The sequence below is a fragment of the Eleginops maclovinus genome, chromosome 23 (assembly GCF_036324505.1).
Source record: "Eleginops maclovinus isolate JMC-PN-2008 ecotype Puerto Natales chromosome 23, JC_Emac_rtc_rv5, whole genome shotgun sequence".
Lineage (NCBI taxonomy): Eukaryota > Metazoa > Chordata > Actinopteri > Perciformes > Eleginopidae > Eleginops > Eleginops maclovinus.
The window spans coordinates 17,744,819-17,750,922 of record NC_086371.1 but is presented as its reverse complement, the minus strand read 5'-3'; positions in this window follow the sequence as shown (position 1 = coordinate 17,750,922).

The window sequence follows — 6,104 nt, the reverse complement described above, 5'->3', positions numbered from 1 at the left end:
GTTAGACATCAGGTCTGTGCTTCATGGTCACGCTCCCAGATCCAACACCTTGCCCCCCACCTGTCCTAGACCTTCTACAGGTGTCATTTTGCATCTGGCTGGCTGATGGCTCTGTTTATCAACCTGCACAACGCTATGTCTGTATAAGTTTAGAAGGTAACTGAGCACACACTGGTTGGTTTAATTATGTTTTTGTTAATGATACACGATGATTCAACCTTGTATGTGAACACTCTGTACCCCATAATGACAGCTTTTTAAAATTAAACCTGTTATTACCTTTTCTGTTTGGCAATACTTTTGCATCCATTGCTCAAATTTTGTGATTTTGTCTTAAGGAAACTACAGCAGCTAGTTTGGCTGTAGACTATATTAGAACACATGCATAGTTTGATATTCAATTACAGTATATATGGTAAACATTCTTTATTGTATATTCTTTCTATTTATATAATTTTTGTTATCTATTCTATATTTATGTTTCTTGATAATAGCAATTTTGGTTTTTGATGGTATTTGAAATTATTGATAACTATTGGATGGCTTGCCATGCAACGTAGCAACAACATGCGTGGTACTCAGAGGAGAAATTGTATAATAATTGTGCCGATCCCTTAACTTGTTCCTCAGTGCTACCGGCAGGTCCAAGTTTTCAGCTGTGCAGAGAAATATGTCAACATCTACTCAATAGATTGGCACAACATGTTGTACCATTCATGCTCCCCAGATGATGAACCCTACCAGTATTAAGGTCTTTACTCTGGTTTTAGTGAAACGTTTCTAAACGAGATAGATTACCAAACATTTTTTTTATGAAACTTCAGGTTCCCCATATAAGATCATTCTTAATCATCATGAGAAATACGTCACATGCATGCACATCTAAACAGCCTAAGGATTAATTAGTTTTTTGTGCTAATTACATCATGTTTGCTTTCTAACATGTTAAGATATTGTGGTGCTCATCATACCTGCTAAACTTCAGCGTGTTAACATGTTATTATTAGCTGGCAGTAACATAATCTCAAAGCAGCATAGCCTCACAGTGTGGGGTCTGGAACTGCTAAATTCTTACATTAATATGTAATGCCCAACCGTGCAGGCTGACATTTACTAACTGTGATTAGGACTGCATGGTTGATTTCCACAAAGGGATTTTGTCAGTCGCTCTGAACTTGAAATGCAAAGGCTGCTGTTCATAAATCAGGTTACTGTATTAACAATATACAAGTGTTCCACTCTTAACAAGGCAGCTGTCAGTTGATGAAGCCTCTTAGTGAAGTGGGGATGAATAATTTTGCTTCTAAAACAACAAATCAAGCTGCCAAATGTTCTATAACATCTACATCTTTACAACTTATAATTTGCACCTGCACCTGACTATTCAGTTATGCTGTTAGGGAGCATTTACATACAAAACACCTTCATGCATTTTTTATGAAAAACAAAAAGTTGTAAACAAGTATTCAAGAACAATAGTTCCCATGTACTTAAATATACACATCTTTTCCATGGGACAACTTTAGTGAAGAACCTTATGGTACTAATTGGCAGAAATTGCATTTTCAGAATCTATGTTAAAACAAATAACATTTGAGATACAGCGCTGTGACAAGGCTGTGAGGGCTTTGCAGTATGGTGGTTACGCAGTGTAGGCTGCAGCTGCTGTTGTTGGTGTGCTGTGTTGATTTGACTGCCCAGCACACAAAGGGTTAACGTGTTTCAGCCGGACTCCAAATGAATGGATAGCGGTTCCTGACAGCACCAAGGAATGCCTATTATTTGCAACTGCTATCTGCCTCATACCAAAGCCCAATTTACAAATTATAATGTCTTAATGATATCACAGCGCAAACACTGTCATACATTTTTGTCAGCTGAGTGATATTTGCCATTTATTTGCTTCTGATTGCAATTATCCACATTGCTTGTGAGGGGGGAGTGTCATCCACTTCCATACAAACTTCCTGAAGGGGAAAAGGAAAATGTATGCCCCGGGTTTGACGAAAGCGAAAGAGGGAAGACATAATGTGTTTATCCGTATATACGGTATATATTAACCTTATTTTATTATGATTTTTTTCTTGTATGTTCAGCAATCATATGTATGAGAGTTATTCTCATTTATTTTCATGACCCACCTGTTATTGCATCCTGTCACTCGATCAAAAAAGTATAACATGTTTGGGTGGACACTATTATAATGTGTGGCAGTTACAACCAACTCTCTGAAGACCCTTAGTTCACCCTAACTTTGTTCACTAACTTTTAAGTGCAGATTTGTGTAGATTAGACAGTTTTTTCCCTACAAATGTATGCATAAAATCTGCTATAAAAATTCAGTAGCACCAATTGTATTTTCTAGGCAATTTCAGGAGTGTATTTCATCTTTTGCAAAGTGAACTTTAGAGGTGGTGCAACTGCATACAGTCAAAGAAGTGGAAGCCCCTACAGACAGGGGTTTGCCTTGGGCAACATTAACTAGAGTAAAACCACACTGACTTCAGATAAAAATGCATAAAACATCAATGAAAAGTGTTATGCTTATCAAGGAGAGCGGTTTGTGTGTAAGTGTGGTGGAAACTGTCTTCTAGCCATCAACACAGAGTGAATAAGCACAACAATGCTTAAGAGTGAAGTGATGTTGTTGCAGCTACAAGAAGAACAAAAGCTGATCACAAGAAGAAGAAGAAGTCAGCTGTATCCCACAGGATATTCCGTCCTGTACACTCTGTAGTATTTCAGAGACGACTCCAACGTGATTGGCTGCCTGCCCACAGATAACAACTTTTATCCTACAACAAAAAGCTACACTACACTGAGTAACCTGAGCTCACATTTCCCATACATCTCACATCTTTGTTCTCTCAAGCTGAAATAGGCCATTACAGTACAGAGTGATAAATAATAAACTTCACTATTAACTTTAATTAACAGAAATTTTCTTTAAAAAAAAACAAGGAGTAACATTTGTAGCTGTCAGACACATGAACACCACACAGGGTCAATGCGTACTTATCTTGTTATCTACAGCTACAGTCTTTACACTGTATACATTAGGACCAATTAGCACAGACTGAACAAACAAGCCAGAGTTATCTGCTTTTTCTCTTTAACCTGATTTCCCACATGTGTGTGTGCACATACAAGTCTTAAAAAGACACAAACAGAAATGCACAGAAAAACACAACAAATTGACTAAACTAAAGCAATTAAGGAGAGAATTCGAAGATCAGGCCAAAAAAACGTCTCGCCATGGTAGTTGCAGCTACTTGGCTATTGACAATATTGACCGGAGCTCTGTCAGACACAACTGAGCGGTTGTTTTCCGTCGATAGTATGTGTGGTGCAGTGAGAAAATAAGTTGCTTTCTACAAATTATACTGTAATCAGCGAAGTCTCAATCTAGAGCAACATCTTGCTCTGACAGCCTGTATTTGCCTCACGGCTTTGTAATGCATTTACTTTTGAAGTCATTTTAAATGTCTTTAAGCATGCTCTTTGAAATGACTGTTGGTTAACATTCATTAAAAGCTCTGTGATTGTCTCTGTGTAGAAGACGGAGCGACAGGGAAAGATAATGCCTCTAGTTTTTACTCCAGCCTAAACGCTTGAAATGACTGGAAGGTTTTTATGCACAGTTAATGTTTGGTAATTAAAGCTGTTATATTGATCAGTTTCAAGTCAGGAAACTAGCTCTTTGTCAAAAGGCAAATACTTTAAGAAGTAAAGATTGTTCGCTTCATTACCAGACATTCATAAGTAATATTAATAATATATAATAAAATATGTTTACCAATTTAACAACACATTTACAAATATATATATTTTTAAATAAAGACAAAAAGATGTGAATTTTAGAGATTGGAAATTTGTTTTGTGTTGATGAAACCAGTTTTTTCCAGAAGTCTCCAAGTTAAATGCTCTGAGGATATTCAGGAGTGTCTACATTTGTTTTAGGGGTCTTTTATCCAGGTGTAGCTTGTAGTTTGCCAGACGGAGGTCACCGTGTGTCTTTATTTTCAGATTAATAACCTCTGTGCATGTATTCAGTGCCTGTGGGGACTTTCAGTTACAGCCTCGGGCCGAATGTCGTCTTAACAGCCCATCAAGTTGAGTGACAAGTGCTGGCCTCACCTGCACCCTGAGGGGACACATAAAGGACACACAATGCACTCTGTTGCCTCGGGGTGAGAAGTTGCATATTGGAACCTTAAGGAATTTAATCGTTGTTTTTTTTTACGATGATTGATTTGTTGGATTTCTACTAGAGACCAGTTGTACTAGTGTGCCATTTAAACACAGCCTTATGCAACTAGTTGAAATAGTTGAGGGCCAGGCCTACAAGAGTGACTACAGGCATTTTAGCAATGTGAATACAAACTAAACCTGAGCAAAAGACATAAAGTGAGGAAACAAACTATGTTTTTGTGACTTGTGTGCCATTATTTTTTGTGTTGTTTTATTTCCACAACATTACACAGGCATTTGTTCCACTGTAGGCGTACATAGAGTTGATATCCCTTTACTTTTTTCCAACCATCCATAAATTTAAATTAGATTTTCTATGGTCAACTGTTGATCTGGTTAGAGCTTCTTTGCACTTGTCAAAACCACTTTCCGTATTTGCAGTAATGACTACACTCACTTAATATGAGACTCATGACAGCTAAGTTTTTGCATCTAAAGTTCAAACCCATTTTCTAGTAAATTTGATGTGTCCGCACCGCGGCACGGGAAGTGTTTCTCACCGAGGAGATTTATACTTCATTAAACCAGAGTGAATCACTACTATTACAGTATGTAGACGTTTTTTTCATTAAAGCCTCTATTCACTGAGAATAATTAAACTGATAATAATGGCACTTGGTAATCTACAAAATGAAAATTAAGGGCTTATCTTTTAAAGCAGGAAACATTTTAATGAAATTATGAAGTGGTGTTAGATCAATCTAAGTGTGCAGTTTTTAGAAATGCTACTTCAATATCTGTGTGTGTCGTTTTTGATGTGGATAAAAGTTTATTTTAGTTTCAGACGTCTGAGGCTTTATGAAGCCACTGTAAAAATGAGATAATGTTCTTATATTTTTGTCATTATGATTACAATCACACATTCATTCAGTTATTATACTCCTTGATGATCATTTTTTGAACTAAATCTTATTTGGGTATCATTTAAATTATATATATATATATAACACAGGTATAAAATACATGTATAAAAGCAACAGTGCAGTTTTAGATATGAATAGTTCATCAAAAAGAAAAGAGAAATCTTCAGCCGTGATTTAAAAGTAGTAAGAGTTGCAGCAGACCTACAGGTGTCTGATAGTTTCTTCCAGATACTTGGAGCATAATAGCTGAACGCGCTTCTCCTTGTTTAGTTCTGACTCTGGGGACAGAAATGTTTATTGTGGGCCTAAACCATTTAATGCTTTATAAATCAGCAGCAGTATTTAAATCAATTATTTGACAGACAGGAAGCCAGTGTAAAGACCTCAGAACTAGAGTGATGTGATCCACTTTCTTTCTTTCTTAGTACGGGGGTTATTAATGACATACAAGCATATCTTAAAAGGCAAGACATATACTTAACAAATACTTGTAGTTCAAAAGGTCAAGCTTCATTTATCACATACTTTGTAAATACAGTAGGTTATATTAACTTATAATTATGCAGTTCTGTATGTTCTATTTGTTTAAGATGTAGATTTCTTTGAGCTTGAGTTGTTAGATATCAAAGAAAAGCTTGATCAGCTATCTGAAAAGGCTTTGCTAAACACACTGGTGGAAAAGAAATAAGGATATGTTCTCATTCTGTACAAAAAAGCATCAATTATTAATATATGATGTTTTTATAACAGATCAAAGTCTATGCACACAGATATTTGCAGATATTGTGGTTACTGATGCTTGCTCAGGATCGAGTAGAGCACAGATATATGGAGACTGAAGTCACCAAACTGTACTGACAACATGAACAGAGCTTTAAGGAGAGCGAGAGATGGATGTTTGTGCAGGTATCATTAGGTGAAGGAACGGCTAACACTTCAATGTTTGAATACTGGCCATGCATGGTTTATGAACTACCCAATAATTTATAC